Below are 12,945 nucleotides of genomic sequence, written 5' to 3'. Positions count from 1 at the left end.
AAAGCCTATATGGTACCCGTGGTGGAGGAATATTCAATTTTGTGGCGTTGTCCTATGACTCAAGTTGATAAAGTTTACTCAAGGGCTAATTGTATTCCAACTTTTGTGAGGAAGTTGATGAATGTCATAGAGAGAGGGAGTGAGCTAAAATGGAAAGAGCATGAGGGAAAAGGGGCAGTCTTGGAATTCCTGCCTCTTCCGCCACTAGTGCGTCTTAATGTTGTTTCCAATCAAAGCAGAATTGGATACGAAGAAGATTGTTCGACACTCTATGGCAAGGCGTGCTGCAGGGCAAAAGGTAATGTACTCACCAATCATTTTAAGGCGAACAAGAAGAGTATTGATGGACATTTCCACCATTACAACATTTCTCTTTCATAGGAAGATGGTCGATGGTAAGAGTGTTGGAAGAAAAGTGATTGACATAATGCATGGACCTACAAAGGTGAGTTGGATGGAAAGAATTGTGCCTATGATGGTAAAAGGCTTATTTATTATAGGACCAAACAACAAGCATGAGTTCACTATGTTGCACTTATCAGAGATAATGGAAATGCAAGCCCTGATGATCTGTCAAAATGGACGCAAAAGAATGAGATTAAAGAAGTCCATATCATTTAAAAGACCTTTAAAGTAGAGATTAACTATACTGAGAAGATACCCATCTAAGCATTTCAAAATGCTTTGCATGGACAGGAATCTGAAAGCTCTCAAGAAACCCTAAAGGTGTTGGATATCATTTTAAGGTAGCATGTTAAGCAGGAATGCCCACTTGTTTGCCAATCTTTCTTTCAAGATAATCAGAAAAACTTCACAGACATTGGAAGAGGTGTCCATAGATGTAGGGATTATCTTATGGGTGAAGCCATAGCTCAAATTAGGGATGGTAGTAGATCATTTACGGACCATGAAGGTACAAGCTGATACATTGAGCACAGTCAGATCCTTGTTAAGAGTTAGCTTTGTTGAGTTAAAACTTTGGGCCATGGGATGAAGGCGTATTTGTAATCCATTCATATGTAAAGATATTCTTTTTCTAAATAAAGTTTTCTAAATGAAATTAAGTCGAGATCGATACCTTTTGCATTCATGCATTTGTATTACATCACATCGCATTATATGCATTTAAATTATAAAAGACCATAATTAGTTAAAGTTATTAAAAAAGAAAGAAGACGTTATGGCCAAATTTGGCGAACGTGCCACATTGGAGTTGAAAACCCGAGTTTCGTTTTAGAGTTTTAAAAGCCATACATTTTATTGAGTTAACAAAGTGTATGGAAGCTAAGCACTAGGTAGGTATCCGAGGCAGAGGAGGTGAGCCATGAAGGCTGCTTAAGTACCAAGCTCTTTAATTGGATCCAATCCTAGACATGCCCACAACCATAGCCACACTTTGTCATTTCGAGTTTAAATTTGTTTAAGTGGACGTCTTTGATTAACCGATGAATCGTGGTGTTGAGATAATTTGAAAACAAGTATCATTTTGAAAACACGTCCTAAGTCTACGCCATTTGAATAATTATTAACCAATTTTTAAAGTTATTAAAATTAAAATAATCCCGAAAAGAAAATAAAAGAAAAGTTAAAATTGGCCTTATTACAACCCAAAAATAAATAATAGTTAAAGGAAATTAAACGGAAACCAACACTTTATTTAAAGCCCAAGACGATCACCGTGGCCACTCTGAATCCCCTCCGGCCCAAGTCCCCACATCAAGGCTCACCTACAAGGTTAAGGAAAGGGGGGTGAGTTTGGAAACTCAGTGTGCAACAAGCCCCTTTCAGAGCCCAAAACAATAACGGCCTGTTGGGTCTAAGCCCAAATCCAATCTCAATCATGCATTGGGCCATAGCCCTTTTCATATTTCATATTTCATATATTGGGTCAAGCCTTTTCAAATTTCATATTCTTGGGTCAAGCCTTTATCAGAAACAGTATGGCCCTTAGGCCCATTTCAATGTCACATATAATTTCAATGAAAGAATGCAACCCATTTGGGAGACTACTCAACCCACCATCCGCTACTCTCCACCGTACCAACCAACACACCATGTGGGGATTAACTCGACCCACCCCGCCAAACTCTCCCTTTGGCAAAGATAGTGCTTTATCATATAACCGAGGCCTAGCCTCTTTTAATATAACTAGGGCCAAAGCCCTTTCAATAAGCGGGGCATAAGCCCTTTTTAATTGGGGCATAAGCCCTTTTGATAACAGGGCATAAGCCCTTTTGATAAGCGGGGCATAAGCCCTTTTCACTTCCTCCATCCATATAAAACCCAACCCAATGCATTTATGATTACCTCATGTGCATATCATACATATCATGTGCATAGCATACATTTCATGTGCATATCATACATACCATATTTATCAAAATCCCATGTATTAAAATCATACATAAACCCTAGGGGTATAATGGTCATTTTACCTAGGGCAAAACGGTCATTTTCATGGTATAAGGGTAATCTCGTAATTTTACCAAAATTAGGGTTTCCATGTTCATTAACGATTACTAACAATCCATGGGTGCAAGCAGTGATTCGGCCCTTTTTAGCGAAATCGAGTTATTGGGCCTAAAACCCTAATGGGCCCTACTTAGCCAATTTCGTCATCTAGGCCCATTTAGCCTATATTCCATAACGGTTTTAACAGTCTTATCATGCCATATAATAGATTTCCGTTTTCTACCAATTTTTACCCAAATGGGCCCGAAAGCCCAATGGGCCCCACTTCGGCCCCTCGAGGCCCAACTTACCAAGAACGCCAAAAATCACATTCTTACCGTTTCCATCGTTCTCGATCACCGTCTCATCGATTCTAACTAACTAGTGAGCATTCGCTTGCTCACAAGTCCTCGAAATGCCAGAATTTCGACATTTCGGCTTTTCGGCATTTTATCGCTTTAAGCTATGAAAGGGTTCGTTACACACCTGATTTGCGATATTCCTTGACGAGATCTCCTATGTGATTTCTCCTATAATCAATTGTTAAATAGATCATGTTAATAATTGAACCAAATCAAGAACTTTCCAATATTAACACTTACACATTCGGCCACCATCCATAATGGCCTTAGGCACCTTACCTTTGTCGAAGTTGATGACTAGATTTAGTCACTCCGATGATCCAAGCTTTTCACACACTCCTCGATCGGTAGCCTTTAATCCTCACTAGCACCAACAGACCAAATAACACCAAAAACCCTTTTAGCCTTAGTCGACGACGGAGGGTTTTGACTTTTCTTAAACCACAAGATACAAATGGAAAGAAGGTTGAATACTTACCAAGAGATCTACTCATTGAAGACGTTCCAAATACCTTCCTACCCCATATCCATTGTGAATCCAACTTAAACGTGCGTGAAAATAGATCTAAATATTAACTCCGAATCACTAAAATATGGATGTTTGATTTTAGTATAATGAAAAGAGAAAATAGAAAAATAGAAAAGAGGAGATGACAAGATGATTCGGCTTTGAAGGAAATTAAAGAAGGAAGAGATGAGATAAAAGAAAAGAAAGAAAAGAAGAGTAAAAGAAGATAGGTTCGGTTATTATCAATGAAGGAAAGATGAACAAAAGGAATAATTCATAAAAGCCAAAATTAAAAGAATAAAATACGGTACTTAATGCTTAATAAAATTCCTTCTAATTTCAAATTCCTTGCTTTGCTCCATGAATTAGGCATTTGAAATTTATCCAACCTCCTAGCACCTTACCCACCGTTTGACCGCTTCACCTTTGCTGGGAAGAGTTTTGGTCAAACTCGACTCTCCTCCACGTGAGCAGCAAAAATCCAAGCCTTCCATGCGCGAGGTGAGGCTCGAACCCCAAACCTTAAATGCGCCTTGTGCCTTCGCCGTCTTTGCAGCCTTTGCACCATGCTTCTCTCTTTACTTATATACGGTCACAATAAATTATAAACCTTACCGCTTGATTCGCCCACTTTAAAATAAAACAGATTTGCTCGCGTATGGAATCGAACTCGCACCCTCTCCATATGTCCAAAGACGCTGCCGCCATCGCGCCACAAGCGCTCTTTATGTTAAATTATACCGCAACTCCTTTTAACCCTTGTTCCAGCCACGATCGCATATCTAAAATAAAACTCACATTTGCGCATGCGTGAGGAATCGAACCCCGCTCACTTCCTCATCGCTTAACACGCCTAACCACTAGGCGATTCCTCCTTATGTCCAATTTTAGCCCAACTTATTAATAAACCTTAATGCCCAGATCCCTAAAGGAGCAAAAATAATAATTTTGCTAAAGTCTTGGTCCAAATCTTTCCCACACTTTAATTACATTGTAATTTATTTAAAACTAAAATAATAATAATAAGCATAATAATGAAAATTTCAAATACGATAATATATATATATTTTCCTAATAATAATTATAATTTCCATAAATCAATAAAAATAGATACTGATAAAATTTTCTAATAATATGTTAATTTAAACACTAAATTAACAACAATAATTTTATAAATATATTTGTATCTAATAATTATAATGATAATAATTTTCATAAAAATTAAAATATTAGTAATAACATAAATATTTTATCAATATATATATTTTTTAAACACTAGTAATATTTAAAACTTCTCAATATTCGGGTTTTCTTCTATCCGAATCCTGGACTCAAAGCCCAACTCTTCTAGGCCCAATTTTTGGGCGTTACAACTCTATCCTCTAAAAAAATTTCGTCCTCGAAATTTCCAACTATCAATTAATCTGTATAAGTCAAACCACTATGCTACTATGATATCTGCAAGACTTTGATCTAAATAATTTTAATACGACCCGAACATCTAATTATGAAATAAAGAAACGTTTATCAGGCACGCATACAACTCGTAACATATGTTTAAATAAAATAAACTTGGCAATCCCGAGCTCGATGCTCCTTGGACCCACATCTACGACATGCTCCTGTCTTCCTATGGCATTCACCTGAATGACGTCCGTTGCGATCTTTTGCAGATTGGATAGTTTGGTCGTGCCTTAACATGTTTCACAGAACGAGGCTTGGTTTTCTGAGAACTAGAATCCTTCCTTTTCTTACACTCCAAGCACCCTGCTTGAAGCGCTTCCCTAATTTCCTTAAATTTTGTATCCAATACTTCCTCTACCACTTTCCTTACTAACTCGGCCAGTGCCTCAGTACCAAGATCTGAGTTACCACTACCCGAAGTTGGTGGACTTTTCTTACCCTCAGAATCCATATCAATACTCTACATTACCAGTACACATATCAATTAACTACAAAGATCTCAAAAATTTTACTATTTATTCACATGTCTTACGCAGAGATAGTATTTTCAAGTTTCTATTTTCACAGAATCATAGCCTAGCTATAGTCTCGATATTCTAGGGTTTTACAGCTCTACCTTATCTAGAGTATCATAGTAGGGTCTCAGTTCTATTCATAGCATCATATCAATATCACATAACGTAAAGAGAGTATACTTACAGACTTGGTGCCGGGGATTCAGTGCACCACTTCTTTCTCCAATCCATTTAAAACTCAAAAAGCCATATTTTTGCTTATAGAGGGTAGAAATTTAAAAATTTTGATTTGAAAGCACCCTTATTTTGAAACTCTTGTTTAAAACATAAAAACTTGTACCATTTTAACAAATATACTCCGCAAAATATCTTTAAAATGAACTTTTCAAAAACCATCTCCAAAAATACCCTTCTTAGGCCTAAGTTTTCGAAAAAAATTTGGACCTGATCCACAACCGAGTTGTTGCAACCTAGGCTCTGATACCACTAAATGTAACACCCCAAACCCGGCCCAGACGTTATGGCCAAATTTGACGTGCCACATTGGAGTTGAAAATCGAGTTTCATTTTAGAGTTTTTAAAAGCCATATGTTTTGCTGAGTTAACAAAGTGTATGGAAGCTAAGCACTAGGTAGGTATCCGAGGCAGAGGAGGTGAGCCATGAAGGCTGCTTAAGTACCAAGCTCTTTAATTGGATCCAATCCTAGACATGCCCACAACCATAGCCACACTTTGTCATTTCGAGTTTAAATTTGTTTAAGTGGGCGTCTTTGATTAATCGATGAATCGTGGTGTTGAGATAATTTGAAAACAAGTATCATTTTGAAAACACGTCCTAAGTCTAGCCCATTTGAATAATTATTAACCAATTTTAAAGTTATTAAAATTAAAATAATCCCGAAAAGAAAATAAAAGAAAAGTTAAAATTGGCCTTATTACAACCCAAAAATAAATAATAGTTAAAGGAAATTAGCGAAAACCAACACTTTATTTAAAGCCCAAGACGATCACCGTGGCCACTGAATCCCTCGGCCCAAGTCCCCACATCAAGGCTCACCTACAAGGTTAAGGAAAGGGGTGAGTTTGGAAACTCAGTGTGCAACAAGCCCTTTCGAGCCCAAAACAATAACGACTGTTGGGTCTAAGCCCAAATCCAATCTCAATCATGCCTTTGGGTAGTAGCCCTTTTCATATTTCATATTTCATAACATTGGGTCGAAGCCTTTTCATATTTCATATTCTTGGGCAAGCCTTTATCAGAAGCGGTATGGCCCTTAGGCCCATTTCAATGTCACATATAATTTCAATGAAAGAATGCAACCCATTTGGGAGACTACTCAACCCACCATCCGCTACTCTCCACCGTACCAACCAACACACCATGTGGGGATTAACTCGACCCACCCCGCCAAACTCTCCATTGGCGGCATAGTTGCTTTATCATATAACCGAGGCCTAGCCTCTTTTAATAATCAGGGCAAAGCCCTTTCAATAATCGGGGCATAAGCCCTTTTTGGGGCATAAGCCTGGGGCATAAGCCCTTTTGATAAGCAGGGCATAAGCCCTTTTCACTTCCTCCATCCATATAAAACCCAACCCAATGCATTTATGATTACCTCATGTGCATATCATACATATCATGTGCATAGCATACATTTCATGTGCATATCATACATACCATATTTATCAAAATCCCATGTATTAAAATCATACATAAACCCTAGGGGTATAATGGTCATTTTTACCTAGGGGCAAAACGGTCATTTTCATACTATAAGGGTAATCTCGTAATTTTACCAAAAATTAGGGTTTCCATGTTCATTAACGATTACTAACAATCCATGGGTGCAAACAGTGATTCTGGCCCATTTTTAGCGAAATCGAGTTATTGGGCCTAAAACCCCTAATGGGCCCTACTTAGCCAATTTCGTCATCTAGGCCCATTTAGCCTATATTCCATAACGGTTTTAACAGTCTTATCATGCCATATAATAGATTTCCGTTTTCTACCAATTTTTACCCAAATGGGCCCGAAAGCCCAATGGGCCCCACTTCGGCCCCTCGAGGCCCAACTTACCAAAAACCCCAAAAATCACATTCTTACCGTTTCCATCATTCTCGATCACCGTCTCATCGATTCTAACTAACTAGTGAGCATTCGCTTGCTCACAAGTCCTCGAAATGCCAGAATTTCGACATTTCGGCTTTTCGGCATTTTATCGCTTTAAGCTATGAAAGGGTTCGTTACACACCTGATTTGCGATATTCCTTGACGAGATCTCCTATGTGATTTCTCCTATAATCAATTGTTAAATAGATCATGTTAATAATTGAACCAAATCAAGAACTTTCCAATATTAACACTTACACATTCGGCCACCATCCATAATGGCCTTAGGCACCTTACCTTTGTCGAAGTTGATGACTAGATTTAGTCACTCCGATGATCCAAGCTTTTCACACACTCCTCGATCGGTAGCCTTTAATCCTCACTAGCACCAACAAACCAAATAACACCAAAACCCTTTTAGCCTTAGTCGACAGAGGGGTTTTCAGCTTTTCTTAAACCACAAGATACAAATGGAAAGAAGGTTCGAATACTTACCAAGAGATCTACTCGTTGAAGACGTTCCAAATAGCTTCCTACCCCATATCCGTTGTGAATCCAACTTAAACGTGCGTAGAAAATAGATCTAAATATTAACTCCCGAATCACTAAAATATGGATGTTTGATTTTAGTATAATGAAAAATAGAAAATAGAAAAATAGAAAAGAGGAGATGACGATGATGATTCGGCTTTGAAGGAAATTAAAGAAGGAAGAGATGAGATAAAAGAAAAGAAAGAAAAGAAGAGTAAAAGAAGATAGGTTCGGTTATTATCAATGAAGGAAAGATGAACAAAAGGAATAATTCATAAAAGCCAAAATTAAAAGAATAAAATACGGTACTTAATGCTTAATAAAATTCCTTCTAATTTCAAATTCCTTGCTTTGCTCCATGAATTAGGCATTTGAAATTTATCCAACCTCCTAGCACCTTACCCACCATTTGACCGCTTCACTCTTTGCTGGGAAGAGTTTCGGTCAAACTCGACTCTCCTCCACGTGAGCAGCAAAATCCAAGCCTTCCATGCGCGAGGTGAGGCTCGAACCCCAAACCTTCGTCGCCCTTGTGCCTTCGCCCGTCTGCTGGCCACCGCACCATGCTTCTCTCTTTACTTATATACGGTCACAATAAATTATAAACCTTACCGCTTGATTCGCCCACTTTAAAAATAAAACAGATTTGCTCGCGTATGGAATCGAACTCGCACCCTCTCCATATGTCCAAAGACGCTGCTGCCATCGCGCCACAAGCGCTCTTTATGTTAAATTATACCCGCAACTCCTTTTAACCCTTGTTCCACCACGATCGCATATCTAAAATAAAACTCACATTTGCGCACGCAGGAATCGAACCCCTGCTCACTACCATCGCTTAACACGCCTAACCACTAGGCGATTCCTCCTTATGTCCAATTTTAGCCCAACTTATTAATAAACCTTAATGCCCAGATCCCTAAAGGAGCAAAATAATAATTTTTGCTAAAGTCTTGGTCCAAATCTTTCCCACACTTTAATTACATTGTAATTTATTTAAAAACTAAAATAATAATAATAAGCATAATAATGAAAATTTCAAATACGATAATATATATATATTTTCCTAATAATAATTATAATTTCCATAAATCAATAAAAATAGATACAATAAAATTTTCTAATAATATGTTAATTTAAACACTAAATTAACAACAATAATTTTATAAATATATTTGTATCTAATAATTATAATGATAATAATTTTCATAAAAATTAAAATATTAGTAATAACATAAATATTTTATCAATATATATATTTTTTAAACACTAGTAATATTTAAAACTTCTCAATATTCGGGTTTTCTTCTATCCGAATCCTGACTCAAAGCCCAACTCTTCTAGGCCCAATTTTTGGGCGTTACAACTCTATCCTCTAAAAAATTTCGTCCTCGAAATTTCCAACTATCAATTAAGCTGTATAAGTCAAACCACTATGCTACTATGATATCATACAAGACTTTGATCTAAATAATTTTAATACGACCCAGAACATCTAATTACCGAAATAAAGAAACGTTTATCAGGCACGCATACAACTCGTAACATATGTTTAAATAAAATAAACTTGGCAATCCCGAGCTCGATGCTCCTTGGACCCACATCTACGACATGCTCCTGTCTTCCTATGGCATTCACCTGAATGACGTCCGTTGCAGTCTTTGCAGATTGGATAGTTTGGTCGTGCCTTAACATGTTTCACAGAACGAGGCTTGGTTTTCTGAGAACTAGAATCCTTCCTTTTCTTACACTCCAAGCACCCTGCTTGAAGCGCTTCCCTAATTTCCTTAAATTTTGTATCCAATACTTCCTCTACCACTTTCCTTACTAACTCGGCTAGTGCCTCAAGTACCAAGATCTGAGTTACCGCTACCCGAAGTTGGTGGACTTTTCTTACCCTCAGAATCCATATCAATACTCTACATTACCAGTACACATATCAATTAACTACAAAGATCTCAAAAATTTTACTATTTATTCACATGTCTTATGCAGAGATAGTATTTTCAAGTTTCTATTTTCACAGAATCATAGCCTAGCTATAGTCTCGATATTCTAGGGTTTTACAGCTCTACCTTATCTAGAGTATCATAGTAGGGTCTCAGTTCTATTCATAGCATCATATCAATATCACATAACGTAAAGAGAGTATACTTACAGACTTGGTGCCGGGATTCATGCACCACTTCTTTCTCAATCCATTTAAAACTCAAAAGCCATATTTTTGCTTATAGAAGGTAGAAATTTAAAATTTTGATTTGAAAGCACCCTTATTTTGAAACTCTTGTTTAAAACATAAAAACTTGTACCATTTTAACAAATATACTCATAAAATATCTTTAAAATGAACTTTTCAAAAACCATCTCCAAAAATACCCTTCTTAGGCCTAAGTTTTGAAAAAATTTGGACCGATCCACAACCGAGTTGTTGCAACCTAGGCTCGATACCACTAAATGTAACACCCCAAACCCGGCCCAGACGTTATGGCCAAATTTGACGTGCCACATCGAAGTTGAAAATCGAGTTTCATTTTAGAGTTTTAAAAGCCATATGTTTTATTGAGTTAACAAAGTGTATGGAAGCTAAGCACTAGGTAGGTATCCGAGAGAGGAGGAGGTGAGCCATGAAGGTCGCTTAAGTACCAAGCTCTTTAATTGGATCCAATCCTAGACATGCCCACAACCATAGCCACACTTTGTCATTTCGAGTTTAAATTTGTTTAAGTGGGCGTCTTTGATTAACCGATGAATCGTGGTGTTGAGATAATTTGAAAACAAGTATCATTTTGAAAACACGTCCTAAGTCTAGCCCATTTGAATAATTATTAACCAGTTTTTAAAGTTATTAAAATTAAAATAATCCCAAAAGAAAATAAAAGAAAAGTTAAAATTGGCCTTATTACAACCCAAAATAAATAATAGTTAAAGGAAATTTAACGAAACCAACACTTTATTTAAAGCCCAAGACGATCACCGTGGCCACTCTGAATCCCCTCCGCCCAAGTCCCCACATCAAGGCTCACCTACAAGGTTAAGGAAAGGGGTGAGTTTGGAAACTCAGTGTGCAACAAGCCCTTTCAGAGCCCAAAACAATAACGACTGTTGGGTCTAAGCCCAAATCCAATCTCAATCATGCCTTGGGCCATAGCCCTTTTCATATTTCATATTTCATAACATTGGGTGAAGCCTTTTCATATTTCATATTCTTGGGTCAAGCCTTATCAGAAAGCAGTATGGCCCTTAGGCCCATTTCAATGTCACATATAATTTCAATGAAAGAATGCAACCCATTTGGGAGACTACTCAACCCACCATCCGCTACTCTCCACCCATACCAACCAACACACCATGTGGGATTAACTCGACCCACCCCGCCAAACTCTCCTTTGGCAAAGATAGTGCTTTATCATATCTTGGAGGCCTAGCCTCTTTTAATAATCGGGCCAAAGCCCTTTCAATAAGCGGGGCATAAGCCCTTTTATAAGCTGGGCATAAGCCCTTTTGATAATGGGCATAAGCCCTTTTGATAAGCAGGGCATAAGCCCTTTTCACTTCCTCCATCCATATAAAACCCAACCCAATGCATTTATGATTACCTCATGTGCATATCATACATATCATGTGCATAGCATACATTTCATGTGCATATCATACATACCATATTTATCAAAATCCCATGTATTAAAATCATACATAAACCCTAGGGGTATAATGGTCATTTTACCTAGGGGCAAAGCGGTCATTTTCATGGTATAAGGGTAATCTCGTAATTTTACCAAAATTAGGGTTTCCATGTTCATTAACGATTACTAACAATCCATGGGTGCAACAGTGATTACGGCCCATTTTAGCGAAATCGAGTTATTGGGCCTAAAACCCTAATGGGCCATACTTAGCCAATTTCGTCATCTAGGCCCATTTAGCCTATATTCCATAACGGTTTTAACGGTATTATCATGCCATATAATAGATTTCCGTTTTCTACCAATTTTTACCCAAATGGGCCCGAAAGCCCAATGGGCCCCACTTCGGCCCCTCGAGGCCCAACTTACCAAAAACCCCAAAAATCACATTCTTACCGTTTCCATCGTTCTCGATCACCGTCTCATCGATTCTAACTAACTAGTGAGCATTCGCTTGCTCACAAGTCCTCGAAATGCCAGAATTTCGACATTTCGGCTTTTCGGCATTTTATCGCTTTAAGCTATGAAAGGGTTCGTTACACACCTGATTTGCGATATTCCTTGACGAGATCTCCTATGCGATTTCTCCTATAATCAATTGTTAAATAGATCAGACCATGTTAATAATTGAACCAAATCAAGAACTTTCCAATATTAACACTTACACATTCGTCCACCATCCATAATGGCCTTAGGCACCTTACCTTTGTCGAAGTTGATGACTAGATTTAGTCACTCCGATGATCCAAGCTTTTCACACACTCCTCGATCGGTAGCCTTTAATCCTCACTAGCACCAACAGACCAAATAACACCAAAAACCCTTTTAGCCTTAGTCGACGAGAGGGTTTTCACTTTTCTTAAACCACAAGATACAAATGGAAAGAAGGTTCGAATACTTACCAAGAGATCTACTCATTGAAGAACGTTCCAAATAGCTTCCTACCCCATATCCGTTGTGAATCCAACTTAAGCGCACGTGAAAATAGATCTAAATATTAACTCCGAATCACTAAAATATGGATGTTTGATTTTAGTATAATGAAAAGAGAAAATAGAAAAATAGAAAAGAGGAGATGACAAGATGATTAGGCTTTGAAGGAAATTAAAGAAGGAAGAGATGAGATAAAAGAAAAGAAAGAAAAGAAGAGTAAAAGAAGATAGGTTCGGTTATTATCAATGAAGGAAAGATGAACAAAAGGAATAATTCATAAAAGCCAAAATTAAAAGAATAAAATACGGACTTAATGCTTAATAAAATTCCTTCTAATTTCAAATTCCTTGCTTTGCTCCATGAATTAGGCATTTGAAATTTATCCAAC

The 12,945-nt window shown here is 37.5% G+C and overlaps 1 long non-coding RNA gene across 1 annotated transcript; it reads right to left on the bottom strand.

Moving 5' to 3' along the window:
- Positions 1-1,575: 1,575 nt before the first annotated feature.
- Positions 1,576-12,366, bottom strand: LOC128290353 (uncharacterized). Its single transcript, XR_008280115.1, has 3 exons — positions 12,329-12,366; positions 12,169-12,212; positions 1,576-1,727 (listed from the first exon to the last, which is right to left on the bottom strand). It is a non-coding gene; the product is annotated as an uncharacterized LOC128290353 (long non-coding RNA).
- Positions 12,367-12,945: the final 579 nt, after the last annotated feature.

Source organism: Gossypium arboreum, chromosome 3 (genome assembly GCF_025698485.1).
Source record: "Gossypium arboreum isolate Shixiya-1 chromosome 3, ASM2569848v2, whole genome shotgun sequence".
NCBI lineage: Eukaryota > Viridiplantae > Streptophyta > Magnoliopsida > Malvales > Malvaceae > Gossypium > Gossypium arboreum.
Note: the sequence above shows the minus strand (reverse complement) of the source record. Positions and strands in the feature narration are given on the sequence as shown.